The sequence below is a fragment of the Herpailurus yagouaroundi genome, unplaced genomic scaffold, assembly GCF_014898765.1.
Source record: "Herpailurus yagouaroundi ecotype Mexico unplaced genomic scaffold, PumYag 530, whole genome shotgun sequence".
Classification (NCBI taxonomy): Eukaryota; Metazoa; Chordata; class Mammalia; order Carnivora; family Felidae; genus Herpailurus; species Herpailurus yagouaroundi.
In genome coordinates, this window is record NW_024412747.1 from 459,253 (window position 1) to 477,679 (window position 18,427).

At 38.9% G+C, this 18,427-nt stretch overlaps 1 protein-coding gene across 1 annotated transcript in view; it reads right to left on the reverse strand.

The window, feature by feature from the left end:
* Window positions 1-18,427, reverse strand: part of CHRM3 (cholinergic receptor muscarinic 3) — a 525,424-nt gene that overhangs the window by 376,287 nt on the left and 130,710 nt on the right. Inside the window, exon 2 of the mRNA XM_040464953.1 lies at window positions 620-728. The gene's annotated coding sequence lies outside the window, so the exon portion shown is untranslated. The remainder of the gene's footprint in view (window positions 1-619; window positions 729-18,427) is intronic.

The following is an 18,427-nucleotide window of genomic DNA, read 5'->3' on the forward strand; positions in this document are numbered from 1 at the left end:
ATAAAGTAATCTTATGAATTAGGTGAAACGGAAATTCTCTCTCATTCTGCAGATGAGGAAACTGATGCCTGGAGACCTGAGGGTCTGGTCGGATGATCCAATTAGGGTTTTCTGACACAGTATAATTCCTTTTCCATGACACCATAAACATGACAAGTCAATTACCACATGATACTTGTGTAAGTGGACACACGATCAGATATCTTGTTAGTTAAAACGGCAATAAAATTGAACCGTTTCAAAACATCACAGTAGGTAAAAATGTTTAGGCTTTCACTGCCAGATTTATATGATGATATTAAAGAGCCAAAGGACAGTGAACATTTCCAGTGACATTATTTTTACTCAGTTAAAAGAGAGGTAAAGTTCTATACTTCTAAACTCTGCCATAGGGATACATATACGCTTCCATACTAATATACACACACATACGCAACAGGTACATTTTAACCTGCTCTTTCATTTTGCAACTGGCTGCCACATAACCAGAATAAATCTAGCCATGTTCATAACCACAACACGAACACAAGTATTCGGCTTCTCTTTCATTATGCATGTAGACTCTGTTGACAATCTCCATATATAACCACGTAAACAATACTGAATAGAAAATACCTACTAGTGAAGAGGCTTAGCGGCATACATCACGACAGGCATGCTTATCGTTCTGTCGATCCACAGCTCACTGAGCGACTCATAACTGAAATGTGTGCCATCACTGTTCAGATCTAAAAAAGACACACAAAGAGATAACAACGTCAGTAAAGAGTATTTCGTATCATTCATATAAGAGTATGTTTCCAACCTCCAGCTTGAAAAAATGTTTGGTGATACATCACACTTTTCTGATTTCTCCCACAATGCATAGTACAGCCTCGGACACGCACTGTGCGGTCAATAAATAAGTCTGATTTAGTAGTACATTTAGCAGTAAATTGGTAGGACTTTACTGGAAGGCTATAAATTTATCAATAAAGAACAAAACAAACAAAAGGCAAATTTGACATCCTTGGATGTGGGTGGTTTTTTTAGGGCCTATGTGCTAAACATTTATATCTTGCCCGTGTATGACATTTCTTTTAGTCCTCCTAACAAAGCTCCAACACAGGTAGTCTCCTCGTTTACAGCATTGAGGGTTCAGAATAGTACAGCAGCTGGCCCCAGACTCTGACCTCTAGAGCCATGTCCTTTCACTTATCATGGGCGACGTGTAGGAACACGTGTCGTCCTATGCTTCCTGTGCCCCCTACGTCCTACAATATGAGTGACAGATACCAAGAGATGCAAGGAAAGATGGGCCTCCTTGATCTCTGCCTCCCCTGGGGCTCTTGGGAGACAAACGCGGTCCTCTGCTCATCACCGTATGTAGACCTGCAAAGCGAGAGATCTCGTGTGAGGATGCAGGGTCTGGCACATGTAAATATTTGCTGAGTAAACGCATGAATAAGTGGCAACAAAAGTAGGAACTGGCACATATTTTTTGTCTGAGTTCACACTTTTGTTTGATCAACCCTTTCATTTACTTGCCGACATTACCTTCCTGTCTGCAACACAGTCTCGGGAGAAAAAAAAGCAGAATACATAATCTGAAACATCAAGTGAGCTAAGGTCAAATAGCCCTCATTCAAAGAATTACAAATTCATTAGGAGTCAGTTCAATTTGCTTCAATTGGAGAGGTTCCTGAAGAACAGCAAAAGGTCAATAACAAAGAAATTTTCCAGAGACGGAAAAAGAATTCGGATCAGATATCAGCGTGCTAACAGAACTTAACCACCTTCCCCTGCGGCCAGATCTCTTCATGCAGTCCTTCCCTTGCACAAAGACGGGGGCAAACAGAAATGGCTAAAGACCCTAGGAAGAAACTGCGTGACCACAAGGAACTAGGAAAAGCTGGAGAAGCTATAGAGAAAGAGCTACGTGAAAGACCCCGATGGTCAGACCCAATTTACCCCACTCGAAGAAACAGTGAGTGCTGTGGCTGACTGTCTGTCTAGAGCAGGGCCTGGCGAAGTGCAGCCTGCCGCCTGTTTTTGAGCTAAGAATGGGTCTTACATTTTCAAATCGCTGAAAGGAATCAAAAGAAGCATGCAGATTATTTGAAATTCAAATTTCAGAGTCTATAAATAAAGTTTTATTGGAACACAGCCACAGCCATTCATTTACATATCGTCTCTGGCGGCTTGGGTGCCACAAGGGCAGAGTCAAGAGGTTGTGACAAACAGCATAACTCCCAACGTCTAAAATACAGACTATCTGACCTTTTATTGAAATGGTCGGTTGGCTTCTGATCTAAAGAATTGCTCTCCTTTGGGCGGGGATGATATTAGAGAAAGATTGGTGTTTTCAGGCAGACTAGAGGTAGGGGGTGGGAATCCAATCCTCACAGAGGATGCAGACCCCCAGGGGCAATGCAATGGCTGCACCGAGTATGGCCAGGCTCCTCTGGGGACAGTGGGGCTTTTCCTTGGAGGAGGCACTGGAAAGGTTAGACCCAGCCACACTCAATCTGGCATACAGGTCGTGCCAATGAGGATGGATGAAGAAATCCAGCCACCAGGATAAACGGGCCACGGTGTTCTCAACTGGCCTTGTCTAAGGATGGATTAAGGGGCGACGGAAATAAACAGACAAAAAAGCATAAAGCCTGTCAACAAGAATCTGCTGTGATGAGCACCAGGTGTTGTACAGAAGTGTTGAATCACTAACCTGTACACCAGAAACTAATATTACACTGTATGTTAATGAACTGCAATTTAAATAAAAACTTTAAAAAAAGTAAAACATAATTTAAAAATCCTATTTAAAAACCAAAAAAAAAAAAAATCTGCTACAAAGCACAAGGAAACCATGCCGTCTTTATGAAGAGGAAACATTTACATCTGAAAGACACCAAAGAAAGTTAAAGTGTTGTAGAACATTCTTTGGACTCTCAGTGAAGTTTGAGACAACACAGAACAAAATCCCACAGTTTTATCTTCGCAGAAATTAATTAAACCCAAATAAATGAGAAGACATTTAAGTGGCTTTCCATTTAACTACTAATTGCATCTTGGTGAAGAAAAGAGAGGTTCTGATCTCAAAGACGTGGCTCTGAACACCAAATCCACCATATTCTTGCTGTATGACCTTGAACAACTTCATAATCAAAGTCTCATTTCCATTACCTCTGAAACAGGGTTATTTTGAAAGTTGTGAGACAAAATATGCCTAAAACGTCCAGGATATTGCCTGTTACATGGGAAGTATGATATTTACTAGCTTGCTACCTTCCTTCTGGTCTAGCCCTGTTCACCTTCCCACCCTCCTGTTCTAAAACTCATCCATCCACCATGACAATTATGACCATAGGAAAACGTTGCTGGACATGTAAGTCTCACCTGCCTTTGCATTTTCTGCTTTCTTTGCATAGACTATGCTTTCTAACATTGAATCTTTTCTCATCTCACTGGTAAACTGTTATTCACTTGAAAAAAATGTTTAATTCAGAAGTGAATTTTGTAACCATTCTTAATCCCTTGGGCAGAAATATACAGGCACAACCTTTTTGTGCAAAAAACTGTTATTATTAAGTCATAGTGTATTATCTGTTAACATCTGTCTTGCCCAGGACGCTGTATCTTGGTCATTTTCATTGTTAAGATATGATGTGATAGCAAAATGACCAACTATAGCCTCCTGGGGAACACAGACATGTAAACACACACACACACACACACACACACACACACACACACACACACACCCCACATACATTCCTGCCTGCCTATTACTGGCCTAGTGTTGGAGACCACATCCGAGTCATCTGACACTTACTGAATAGACATCACCTTCCTCATGCCAGCTGCAACTAAGTGAAGAATGAGTGCAGGAAGAATGCAACAGCAAACCTAATAAGGATCTGATATGTAAGAAATGGACACTTAGCAAGTTCTCAGTGACACTGACTGCTTAATTACCCTGGAAATCCATCTGGAAATAGACACAAAGTAGTATACATCTCTTCATCTTATAGATTTGGGCAAAAGAGCTTTCGAAGTAGATTTCAATGACAATCTTCCCAATTTCCCAAACATCTACTATGTACCAGACTCCAGTGGGTACAGCCTCTAAGTCAGCTATTTCCATTTTTATTCTTTTTCAGAGGAGGAAGTTGAAGGGGAGCAAAGAGTGGGAAGCTTTTTCTTGACTAAAGTCACACAGTGAGTGGAAACTTAAGTATATCAAAGTCTAGGCATTTCCACATTAAAACTCCTTTTTGGTCTCTACTTTGTTAAAAGATGCTCTTAACGGAAGACTTCTTGTATAAACAGTCAATAAGTGATGGTTGTTGTTACTACAATTATTATAACCCAACAAAAGGGAAACAGTTTATCACTATGGAATGTTACAATGTGAAACTTGTATTATGCTTGTTTGCTGTAAGTATCGAAGTTATGCTAACATAAGGATCTGTGTCCATAAATGCAGAATACGAAAAGCTAAGAAGGCTCATCAAAATTATGAGCAATTTCATGTAGAATACATAATAAATATTGGAAGATAGTACAGTCAAAGGAAGACCGTGTGATTATAGGTAACTTATTTGAAATTCATCCATTTATTTGAGAAAAGTGCAAACATGCATGAGTTCAAATTTATATTTTAAAAAAGCTGACATGTATACATTTCTAAGAGTGGTGGTAACATGCCAGACTTCTCCACATTTGAAATCTCACTTTTTCCCTGAGCAGGAAAATACTTACTGCTGTTTTAGTAAGAGCTATTAGTTTGTCTATTTATTTTGCTATTGGAAATGGAAACATTTAGAGGAGGATTTAAAAAACAAGGATTACTGGAGCTAAGTTCTCTCTGAAATGGAGTCATTTAAACTATCTACTCGACTTAAAATACAGTTTACCTTCACATTTGCCAATTAGGATAAGCAATCAACACAAGATGATACTGACTATGGTACTCCTGCAAAAAAAAAAATTATACACACACACACACACACACACACACATTTGTGTGTGTGTGTGTGTGTGTGTATGCATATCGCATATAGGGAGCGTGCTATTTTAACAGAACCACAGCAAAGATAATGATGAAAGTTCTTACCCAAAAAGGGAGACAGTATTGGACAAGAGCAACAGCTGAGGCTCAAAAACATGTTGACGCGTGCTCAGACAGGACCTGATATCCACGCCAGCAGATGCCCAGGTCACAGACCATCTGCATCTCCAACTTTAATCTGAAGGCAGTTCTAACCTGTGTCACTTACTTATGAAGCAATTAGTATTCTCTTATGGTCATTGCATTACAACAGAAGAAAGTCACAAAAACTTAAAGAAATCTGTTTGTTTACTTATTTTTGATAGAAAGAGGGGAGGGGGCAGAGAGAGCAGGAGAGACAGAATCTGAAGCAGTCTCCAGGCTCCGAGTTGTCAGCACAGAGCCAATGCGGGGCTTGAACTTACAAACTGCGAGATTATGACCTGAGCTGAAGTTGGATGCTTAACTGACTGAGCCACCCAGGTGGCTGTAAAGAAGTCTGTTTAATCAAAAGCATCTTCTAGGAGGCTCCTGGGTGTCTCAGTTGGTTAAGCGCCCAACTTCAGCTCAGGTCATGATCTCACTGTTTGTGAGGTCAAGCCCCGAGTCAAGTTCTGTGCTGACAGCTCGGAGCCTGGAGCCTGTTTCAGATTCTGTGTCTCTCTTTCTCTCTGCCTCTCCTCTGTTGGCCCTCGGTCTCTCTCTGTCTCAAAAATAAATAAACATTAAACATTTTTTTTTAAAGGCATCTTCTACCAAAGAAAGTACAGAAAAGTGATCTTGATTATACAACCATGAAACCTAATCATCCAGGAATCAGGAGCAGCTTCTTCTGTGTGAGTGGGTGGCTTTTCTCCCATACAAATGATTATGCCCAGACACCTACATCTGATATATACATGGTTTAGGCGCACTAATGGTTATACCCAGCATACATGGTGATATTCCGGATGAAAATACACATTTTAGCTAGGTTTCCCACTATATAAAGGATAATCTGATGGGTATTTTTCCTTCTCTGTTAAGACTCTAAAATTAATTTTCATGGGAACTATTTTATTTTTCAATGTTCATTTATTTATTTTGAGAGAGGGAGAGAGAGAGTGCGAGAGAGAGAGAGAGAGAGAGAGAGAGAGAGCAAGCAGAGAAGGGGCAGAGAGAGAGGGAGAGGGAGAATCCCAAGCAGGTTCCACACTCAGTGCAGAGCCCGATGCAGGGCTCAAACCCATCAACCATGAGATCATGACCTGAGCCGGAACACTGAGTCGGATGCTTAACCGACTGAGCCACCCAGGTGCACGAATTAACTATTTTAGTAACTGCTGTGGACAGCTACAGTGTTAAGGTCGGAAATAATAAATCAAAAAGAATGATAGCCTTGGCAAGAAAGGCTCAGGCATAGCCAAAGTAGGAGGTATATTTTTATTTCTAAGTTTGTTTTAACTTGCTACTGGGTAGGTTTATATGTGTTTACATTTGTAATGAGGTAACTGTCACTTCATGTTTATATTTATTGGCTATTAAACTTTAAAGACTAGTTGCACTGAAAATTAACTTCCATGCTTATTCGACATTTGCTTTCCTGATGTGCCAATTAGTCTTTATATTAATTTTAAGTAAGGACTGTTAAATTAGCTAGACAAAAATCAGTAGATTTTCTCATATGCCATTTACAAAACAGACAGCAGCTTCTAACTCTATTTAAATTTTAAATCTGACTCCAATATTATCTGATTGGGTTGAGACATCCAGTTTGGCAAGCTGTGGATAAAGGGCTTTCTTATGAATCAAAGCTGTCATGATGGTAGAGAAGTGACCAAGCCTTTTGAAGGAGGGGTGCTGTGGAGGTTAGCTAATGCAGAAAGGCAATCTAAAGTTGAGGCAAAGCACCAATAGAGGGGAGGTGGGAAGCATTTTCTATCGGCATCTTCCTGAAAAGAAAAAGCCTTTCAGAGACTCTCATCGCCCTTTGTAATCACACTGAAGATGAGAGCTAAGGTAAATTGAAGAAAGAGATACTTGGGAAAACCCTCCCCAAAGGCTATGGAACAATGGAGAATCTCCTTATTTGGGCCATTCCAAGCTCCTCCTCTCCTCTCTCTTCCATCCATCCTCTCCTTCTCCTCTCTTTTCTCGTCTTTCTCCCGGTCGGTCCTTTTTAGCAGGAGCAATATCACAGTCATTACTCACGAGCCTACCTCTGTGCCAAGCACATTGATGGGTACTTTACATGCATCTTTGTTTTCTTTTTCAGTTTTCCAAAACTGTTGCTACTGGTATTTCACAGAAGCTGAGCTTCTTCCAGACTGAATTTCTCAGCCAAAGAGCCATTGAGTGGCAAAGGTAGAAACCAAGCCCCAGTTGAACGGATTCTTTTAGTGAGAAAAGTTAAGAGCTCTGTGTAAATGCAGACCTCACTGCGACACTGCAGCCCCTGAGCATGTAAGGAATCATGATGGAAACTGGCAGCTGGATTGTTATCCTTCAGAACCTACTTCCATATCAGAGAGCTACTCAATTAAACATTCTTAAATCACAGCAACAGAATAGGTACTTCGAGAGCAAATGGAATTAATGTCTGAATCTTCATGTTAAAAAGGATCATGATCACTACCAACGTTCCAGTTAATTTACGGATGATAAAAGGAAACAAAAATAAAATAATGGTTACCAGACCAAGAGGTGTCTAGACTGGAAGGAGTGGCTAAAATTTAGGGTATTTTTTTTTTTTTTACCAAACTACAACAAAATTAGCAATCTATGAATATCTCAGTCATTTGATATCTGCTAAGGATTCCAGACATAAAGCCCAAGGAAAGCAAACTTCAAAGTCATCTTTGAAGCCCAAGAAACAAAAGAAAAGAAAAAAAAAACAAAACAAGCTTCATTGTCCTCTTAAAACCTCATAGAACCTACTACTGGAATGCGGAAGCTTTCGACTGGAATAGATCAACAGAGACAAAATCTGCATTTCTATCTAAATAAGAAAGGCTTCCTTAGGACTTCTAATGCCGTCTGCTGGAGTGCATGGTAACTTTCCAGGACTGAGAAGCCAGTGCACAAATTTTCCTGAAACCTGGAAAGGCCTTGGTTTCCTGGAGGCACGGTAATGAGGAAGGCAGCCAAGAGAACACAGAAATGATTAAAGTTGGGGTTTTCTCTTTTCGCCTTACCAGCCTGGATAGTTAGATGGCTATCATCATGAATGCCTTTGGACACTTTCCTAGTTTTGCGTTTGAAAGGAAGTAATTTAGGACTCTGAAATCACACAGTTACCTCACATGGATATTACAGTTTTCAAAATGATGACAGTTTACTAGTATTTTGGGTGAAGAGACGTCTCAGGTACATTTTGCAGTCAGAACATTTACACATTTCACAAATGCTCTTTAAGTCTTTGGAAGTGATAACACTTCCCTTAATGTCACAGAAAGACAAATGCATAAGCATTCCTTAGTGCTGATACTCAGCATTCTCTTGACTAAGTAAGGAAGACTACAGCAAACGTTGAGGGCAATAGGATACTGTGCTCTTGGGGCAGAAAGAGGACGTCCTCATGGCTTAAAGTGGCAGCAAGGTTTGTTTATGGCAAAATGTATTCAGGATTTCAGTGTGTGGCTTCACGCAGATGTCTCTGGGCAAAGCCCCTCTCTACCCTACACATTTAAGCAAGGAAAGTATCACTCAAAATGTGGATAAAAGGAGGGACTTCCACTACATTAGAGAAAGTAGGTTTCCAGTCCACCTACAAATTGATATCGAGAACAGGATTAAGAAACTAAGGACAAGCAACAGTCCTGTGGTATGGGGCATACAAGCTCTGGAAAGGAACCTCCCCCCATATAAAAATGCACCATATGTGCATATTATTAAGCTGCTCTTAAGCTATGCATTTATACAAGAATACACTCATTAAGATTATCAACCTCTGGGCAGGGATCCGCGGAATTCCACAAGCATACAGCTGGTTGATGAATGCAGAAACACGCTAGTTGGAAGCCTCACCACTAACCGCCAGGGCCAGTGGGTCGAATGCACCTTTTACACATCGCCTTTTCCCCAGTCCATAGCTCCTGAGTATCAATCTCAAAACTATGGTCTCCATCTCAATAGAGACTGCTTGCCATAGGAGGACGATGGCTTTGGCCAAGAGAAAACTAGTAACCACGTCCTCCAGTTAGAATGTGGAAATAAATGATTGAGATTGAATGGAGGGCACACAAACCACCGGCTCCTCAAATACTCTGCATTTGTGGGAATTGGAAAACCAAAGCCATGGTGAGAATTTTGGTAATTAATCCAACCAAAGCAAACTTGAAACCATGAGAATACACCGTATAAGTCCAGTGTTAGTCCCTCCTCCTGGACCCCAAGTGTAGAGTGGAATTGGAAGCAACAGACCTCCAGATGCTCACACCATTCTCAGACCCAGTAATGTGAAGATGGAGTCTCAACAGTGTTTCTTCACGTGCGCAGCAGGCTTGCAGCTTGAAAGCACTGAACACTATTCACCTATCCCGCTTAAAATACTCAGTCTCCTTCATTAGCAATTCCAGGGTAGGTGGGATCTCTCTGGGTCAAGGTCAGGCTGCAGCAGCCTGTGCCCAAAGGCCCAGGTGACAGCCAGTTTCACAGTCCTCACCTTTCTCAGGCCTAACAATAGCCCTGCTCTCAACAGCCGACTGACCTCCATGACATTGACTCCTTGATGCTGGGGAACATGCTTCACAAGTATCGACAGCAGCTCCAGGCCACGAATCTGATGGGAGAGATCCCCAAACAGAAAAACAAACGCAGGCAGGAGAGGGAGAAATAATCTTCCCAATTAGACAGGCTACTTTAACCTAAGCCAAAGCCAAGGGCAACACGGCGCCTGAAGAATTGCCTGACCAGAATGTGAAACCATTTTCACAAGGCAGATCCCACATTCCATATGGTCTGGGGTGCTGGAAACATGGGGCCCAAATGGGAAAAAAGAAATGTAAAGGGCTTAAAATATATCCTAAATGGGAAATAAATGTATACTAAATGGGTTCCACTCAAAGTTCTCAACCTGGTAACATGGCAGCAATATGGTGAACTCTCCCCTTTGGAGAGAGGAGACAAAATGCATTACAAAGAGCTTTTTGCCCCAGATGCGATGAGTGCATAGTGCCAATATTAACTATTAGAAGATTGTTCCCAACTGAGTTTAAGCCCACAGCATGCAGACTCTGGACCACTGGCACCGACTGGTGGGCATCCTCATCAATGCCAAATTTTAATCTGTCCGTCTTCCTTCCCTCAATGAATACTTGGTGCTGAATGAATTCCAGGACTGAGGTTCTGTTAAAAGTGCAATCACTTGGTGCAAGAAAATTGTACAGGCAGAGCAATGTGCACATGCTAAGAGACACGGTAAGCTGCAGGAGAGCAGAGGCTCTTTCTCACTGCTGCATCTCCAGTGCCCGGCACGGAGTCTGACACGTAGTGGGACAGTTCTCATTGGAGGAGCATCCTTACAGAAAGATGCTATCTTCAAAATAAGCCATTACTCAAGTTCAGCAGCCACCAGCAGTGATAGGACCCTTCAGTTAATGAGAACCTTACTGCAATCAGAGTTTATTGCTTTTATTATACACTGTAAGTTACTGAGGTTCTCCCAGGAACTAGACCAAATGCTAATTGTTCCAAATACGGACTGTGCCATTTAGTCTTCCTTACTACTTTGAAAATGTATATTGGCCCCCTTCTACAGATGGGAAAACTGGTGATTCAAACTTAGGTTGGATTATGCCAAATCCCATTGACCCTCCCCCTTATGAGAACTTAAGTTTTTGTTTGTTTTCTGTTTCAGAGAATGTCCCTGAAGCTGGAAATGATTGGTAGACTTCTAGATGTGAGAGGTGGTAGCTAATTCTGCCTCCAGCACCTAGACATATGATAGTGATCTAGCCTGGGACCCCTTTCCCAATCCATTATGTGGGATCCAATAAAGTAACATGCATGTGAAAAAGTTTTGAAAGTTAAAGACCTAGAAATGCAAATTAGTGTGTGCGCTCACCCGAAATGCGCATCGCCATTTTGACGTGCGTGTAATGGCGCGGAAGGAGGAAAGGATCTCCGGCTGTCTAGTCAAGGCTACTGAGTCAGCCCCATGTTCAGTGGGGCAGCACAGGTGACAACCAGATTAGCCTCATCGTTGATGTACCCATTTACCAACATGGAAAGTTTGGCCTAGTCATGGGGACCTTAGTATATTTTCTTATCATGTTCCCACAAAAATTGAGGAATGGAAGGAATACAATGCTTTTCTTTTCTAAAAACTTGGAATAATTTGACCTTTTGTTCCCTCCCCAAAGGAGAATGATAATACATTAAAATATGTTATTTCCATCAGAGTTCCACAAATAGTTAAAGGATACTCCAGAATTATTTAAGGTTTTGATTATGGGGCCTTTTGCAAAACTAAAAAAAAAAAAAATCATGAAACAAATGAATTCAAGTGCTAATCAGCTTAAAACCATAAATAATATTTTAAAGTAATCTGCTTCGGTCATTTTTGTTCTCATTTTCTTACAGGTGATTAAGTTTGTAACAAAGATTATATTAAACTTCACCAGACAGTCTTCTTTCTTAATTACCTTCTTTTAGCATATTGTGTTTTTTTTAAAGTTTCTGTTTTAATTCCAGTTAGTTAACATACAGTGTTATACTACTTTCATGTGTACAATATAGAGATTCAACAATTCCATAAATCACCCAGTGCTCATCACAACAAGTGCACTCCTTAATCTCCATCACCTATGGCATCCATCTCCCCACCCTCCTCTGGTAACTATCAATTTTGTTCTCTACAATTATGAGTCTGTTTCTTTATCTATCTATCTATCATCTATCTATCTATCTATCTATCATCATCATCATCATCTATCTTTTCCCTTTGCTTTTTTTGTTTTGTAAATTCAATATGAGTGAAATCATATGGTATTTGTCTTTGTCTGACTCATTTCACTTAGCATTATAATCTCTAGCTTCATCCATGTCATTGCAAATGGCAAGATTTCATTCTTTTTCATGGCTGAGTAATATTCTATATATCTATCTCTCTATATAGATCTATATCCATAGGTACATAGATATACACCACCTCTTCTTTATCCATTCATTAATTGATGGACACTTGGGCTGCTTCCATATTGTAAATAATGCTGCTATAAACACATAGGTGCGTGTAACCCTTTGAACTGGTACTTTTGTACTATTTGGGTAAATAGAAGTGCAACTGCTGGATTGTAGGGTAGACCTATTTTTAACTTGTTGAGGAACTTCTATATGGTCTTCCACAGTGGCTGCACCAGTTTGCCTTCCCACCAACAGTGCACAAGGGTTCCTTTTTCTCCACATCCTCACCAACACTTGCTGTTTCTTCTGTTTTTGGTTTTAGCCATTTTGACAGGTGTGCCGTGGTATCTCACTGTAGTTTTGATTTGCATTTCCCTGATGATGAAAGACGTTGAACATCTTTTCATGTGTCTGTTGGCCATCTGCCTTTCTTCTTTGGAGAAATATCTATTCATGTCTTCTGCCCATTTTTAATTGGATTGTTTCTTTGAGTGTTGAGTTTTGTAAATTCGTTATACATGCTGGATACTAACTCTTTATCAGATATGTCATTTGCAACTATCTTCTCCTATTCTGTAGGTTGCCTTTAGTTTTGTTGATTGTTTCCTTAGCTGTGCAGAAGCTTTTAATTTTGATGAAGTTCCAATAGTTTGTTTTTGCTTTTGTTTCCCTTGCCTCAGGAGTCATATCTAGAAAGAAGTTGCTATGGCTGATGTCAAAGAAGTTACTGCCTGTGTTCTCTTCTAGTATTTTTATGGCTTCAGGTCTCCCGTTTAGGTCTTAAATCCATTTTGAATTTATTTTCATGCATGGTATAAGAAAGTGGTCCGGTTTATTTCTTTTGTTGCTGTCCAGTTTTCTCAACACCATTTGTTGAAGAGACTGTGCTTTTTTTTTTTTTTTAATTTTTTTTTTCAATGTTTATTTATTTTTGGGATAGAGAGAGACAGAGCATGAACGGGCGAGGGGCAGAGAGAGAGGGAGACACAGAATCGGAAACAGGCTCCAGGCTCTGAGCCGTCAGCCCAGAGCCCGACGCGGGGCTCGAACTCACGGACCGCGAGATCGTGACCTGGCTGAAGTCGGACGCTTAACCGACTGCACCACCCAGGCGCCCCAAGACTGTGCTTTTTTTTAAAGGTTTATTTATTTTTGAGAGAGAACAGCATAAGTGGGCAAGGGACGCAGACAGAGGGACACAAAATCCAAAGCGGGCTCTGCACTGGCAGCAGTGAGCCCAATCCAGGGCTTGAACTCACAAACTGTCAGATATGACCTGAGCTGAAGTCAGACGCTCAACCAACCAAGCCACCAACGTGCCCCGAGACTGTCCTTTTCCTATTGGATATTCTTTCTTGCTTGGTTGAAGATTAATTGACCATATAATTGTGGGTTTGCTCCTGGGTCTTCTACTCTGTTCTATTGATCTATGTGTCTATTTTTGTGCCAGTACTGTATGGTTTTGATTACTAAAGCTTTGTAATATAACTGGAAGTCCAGAATTGTGAAGCCTCCAGTTTTGCTCTTCTTTTTCAAAATTGCTTTGGCTATTCAGGGTCTTTTGTGGTTTCAATTTTAGAATTGTTGGTTCTAGTTCTGTGAAAAATGCTGGAGGTATTTTGATGGGATTGCATTGAATGTGTAGATTGCTTTAGGTAATATACACATTTTAACAATATTTGTCCTTCCAATCAATAAGCATGGAATGTTTTCCATTTCTTCGTGCTGTCTTCAATTTCTTTTATTGTTGTTTTATAGTTTTCAGAGTACAAGTCTTTCACCTCTTTGGTTAAGTTTATTTCCAGCTATCTTAATGTTTTTGGTGCAATTGTAAATGGGATTGATTCCTTAATTTTTCTTTCTGATGCTTCGTTATTGTTGTGTAGAAATGCAACAGATTCTGTGTGTTGATTTTGTATCCTGCAACTTTACAGACTTCATTTACCAGTTCTAGTAGTTTTTTGGTGGAGTCTTTGCGTTTTTTACATATAGTATCATGTCTTCTGCAAATAGTGAAATCTTTACTCCTTCCTTACATACTTGGATGCCTTTCAATCCTTTTTGTTGTTTGATTGTTGTGGCTAGAACCTCCAGTGCTATGTTGAATGAAAATGGTGCGAGTGGACAGCCTTATCTTGTTCCTGAACTTAGGGGAAAAGCTCTCAGTCTTTCACCATTGAGGATGATGTTAGCAATGGGTTTTATGTTGAGGAATGTTCCCTCTAAACCTACTTTCTTGAGGGTTTGTATCATGAATGAATGTTGTATTTTGTCAAATGCTTTATCTGAATCTACTGAAATGATCATATGGTTCTTTTCCTTCTTCTTATTGATGTGGTGTATCGCATTGATTGATTTGCAAATATTGAACCACTTTTGTAAACCAGGGATAAATCCCACTTGATAGTGGTGATATTTTTTAAAATATATTGTTGAACTTGGTTTGCTAGCATTTTGTTGAGGATTTTTGCAACCATGTTCATCAGAGATATTGGCCTATAGTTCTCTTTCTTAGTGGTGTATTTACTTGGTTTTTGTATCAGGGTAATGCTGGCCTCATAGAATAAATATGGAAGTTTTCCTTCCTTTTCTATTTTTTTGGAATAGTTTGAGAAAAATAAGTATTAACTCTTCTTCAAAATAAGATTCACATGTGAAGCCATCTAGTCTTGGACTTTGGTTTGTTGGTAGTTTTTCGATTACGGATTCAATTTCTTTGCTGGTTATCATTCTGTTCAAATTTTCTATTTCTTCCTGATTTAGTTTTGGTAGGTCATATGTTTCTAGGAATTTATCCATTTCTTCTAGATTGTCCAATTTGTTGGCATATGGATTTTCATAATATTCTCTTATAGTCGTTTGTATTTCTGTGGTGTTGATTGTTATTCCTCCTCTCTCATTTGTGATGTTATTTATTTGAGTCCTTTCTCTTTTTTTTCATGATAAGAACCAGCTCTTGGTTTCACTGAGCTGTTCTATTGATTTTTAGTTTCTAAATCATTTATTTCATCTCTAATCTTTATTATTTCCTTCTTTGTGCTGGTCTTAGGGTTTGCTTGTTTTTGTGTTTTTTGTTTTTTTTTTTCTAGCTCCTTTAGGTGTAAGGATGGGTTATACATTTGAGACTTTTCTTGCTTCTTGAAGTAAGCCTATATTGCTATACACTTCCCTCTTACAACTGCTTTTGCTGCATACCAGAAGTTTTGTCCCATTGTGTTTTCATTTTCATTTGTTTCCATGTACTTTTGTATTTCATCTTTTATTTCCTAGTTGATCCATTTATTGTCTAGTAGCATGTTATTTAATCCCCATTTATTTGTGACTTTTCCAAATTTTGTTTCGTGTGTGTGTGTGTGTGTGTGTGATAATGTGTGTGTGGTTTACTTCTATTATTATAGCTTCATGGTCAGAAAAGATGCATAACATAACTTTGATCTCCTTGAATTTGTAAAGATTTGTTTTGTGGGCTAATGTGTGATCTATTCTGGAGAATGTTGTATGTGCAAAAGAATGTGTATTCTGCTATTTTAGGATGCAAGGTTCTAAATGTATCTCTTTAAATCCGCCTGTTCCAGTGTGTCATTCCAAGCCATTGTTTCCTTGTTGATTTTCTGTTTAGATGATCTGTCCATTGTTGTAAGTGATGTGTTAAAGTCCTCTACTATTATTGTATTACTATTAGTTCTTTTATGTTTGTTATTAATTGTTTAATGTATTTGAGCGTCCTATGTTGGGTGCATAAATACTTACAACTGTTATAGCTTCTTGTTGAACTGTCTCCTTTGTGATTATATCGTGTCCTTCATTGTTTCTTGTTACACTCTTTGTCTTAAAGTCTATTTTGTCTTATATAAGAATTGCTCCTCTGGCTTTCTTTTGCAATCCGTTAGAGATGTTTGTCCATCCCTACACTTTCAGTCTGCAGGTGTCTTTAGGTCTGAATGAGTCTCTTGACTTTTCTATCCATTCTGCCACCTTATTTCTTTTCACTGGAGCATTTAGTCCATTTACATTTGAAGTAATTATTGAGGAATATGTATTTATTGTCACTTCATTACTTGTTTTGTGGTCATTTCTGAAGCTTTTCTCTCATCCTTGTCTTTCTCTTTCACAGTTTGCTGGTTTTATTTAGTGATGTATTTGCTATTTCTTTCCCTTTATTCTTTTAATATTTATTAATAGTTTCTGATTTGTAGTTACCATTAAGTTAGCATCTAACCTCTTCTGCATATAGCAGTGTGTATTAAGTTGATGGTCATTTAGGCTTGAAACCATTCTTTACTCCTCTCCTCCCCACATTTTAGGTATATGTTATTATATTTTATATCCTTTTATTTTGTGAGTTATTTGGTTTTTATAGAAATATTCATTTTTCCTACTTTTGTGTTTTCTACCTTTATACTGTCACTTTTGGTTTTCCTTTCCACTCAAAGAATCCCCTTTAATATTTAATATTGCGGAGCTAGCTTAGTGGTCACAGACTCTTTTAGTTTTTGTTTATCTGGGAAACTCTTTATCTCTCTTTCTATTTTGAATGATAGACTTGCTGGATAGAGTATTCTTTTTTTTTTATTTTTAAATTTTTTTTTTCAACATTTATTTATTTTTGGGACAGAGAGAGACAGAGCATGAACGGGGGAGGGGCAGAGAGAGAGGGAGACACAGAATCGGAAACAGGCTCCAGGCTCCGAGCCATCAGCCCAGAGCCCGACGCAGGGCTTGAACTCCCAGACCGCGAGATCGTGACCTGGCTGAAGTCAGACGCTTAACCGACTGCGCCACCCAGGCGCCCCTGGATAGAGTATTCTTAGCTGCAAATATTTCCCATTAAGCACTTAGAATATATCATGCCACTCCCTTCTGGCTTAGTATAATCTCTACTACTTCCATGCTTATTAACCTCTCACTTTTCATTACACTGCTTTTGTTTCAAGGTCTTAATGTTAAACTTTATCAAATAGAGTGGAACTCCTACATAGCTTGTAAGATGACTTCTTCATCTTAGAAAACAATTCTAGAAATGTTCTTTTCTACAACACAAAGTGAATAACAGATATTTTTTTTCTTAGAATTAACCAAGTTCATGATATCTTGAAATACTTAATTCATAATAAATCCATTTTAAGTAGAATTACAAAGAATGCTGCTTTCTAACATTTTAGGATTACTGACATCATCTAACTATATGATTTATGTTCATTCCCTAAATACAATTATTGGTTGCCATTAAACTACTTTTAAAAGTTTCTGATCTGATGTTCTCATGATCCTCCAACATTTTTAAATGCCATTTTCCTCATGTAATTCATCATCTCTATCACATATATGCAGTTTTTTCAAACTTGTTTTGGACCTCAAAACTCTTAAACAATAGTGGTCAACAGCAATGGCATAAAACAAGTTCTTAAATGAGTCCTATTCTTTTATTATCACTATCAAACACATTAACATGTTGAGCTTGGTACAAACCATGATTCTAGGCACCATGAGGCTCACAGGCTTTGGCTGCAGAAAATCTTACTCCTTCAAGAGCATATTTAGCAATGCAAAGAGATAAGTCTTGATTTAACTTTACGATGTGAACAAGTAAGACAAATAATTCAATATATAAAAGAAATAACATGTATCCAAATTTGTGTACATTTTAATGAGAGAGGTTATTGAAGATACTGACATGACATGCATGCCAAACTGGTTTGATTGATAAAAACTTCCCACAATACATCTGTCTGAGCTTGGACTGGACCACAGAGAAACACAAGAAATGATGGCCTGTTCTGAGCATGGGAGAAAGGTCTTTGTCAGCTAGTCTGGTGTTGGGAACCAAATTCCCTGCACTAGAAAATAAAGTTTGTTCAACAGGATAGGCGAAGGGAAGAGAAATGTACTTCATTCAAGTTTTGTATCTTGGAAATGGCAAAAACAGAAAAGAAAAAAATGAAAAAGCCCTCCACTTTCAGTTGATACTTTCAATATTTTAAGATAAAGGATAAAGCAAATTAACAAAATTATGAGGCCGTCACATAACTTTTCTAGATGTGTCATTTCCAATAACTGAGAAAAAGTACCAAATTTATTTCATGGCAAATATTGCTATTGCATTTTAATGAAGAGAAAATAAGTTTCTCAGTAGGTGGCAAAGCCTAAGTGCACATGCATCACTGTGCTTTGATTCAAAGGCTCATGCCCTTTTCACGAAATTGTCAGTATTTGCTAAAATGTAATTATAAATAAATTCAGGATGTTTTCTCTTCAGTTTTAAAGTTGGATTTGTTTAGAAATAATTTTCAA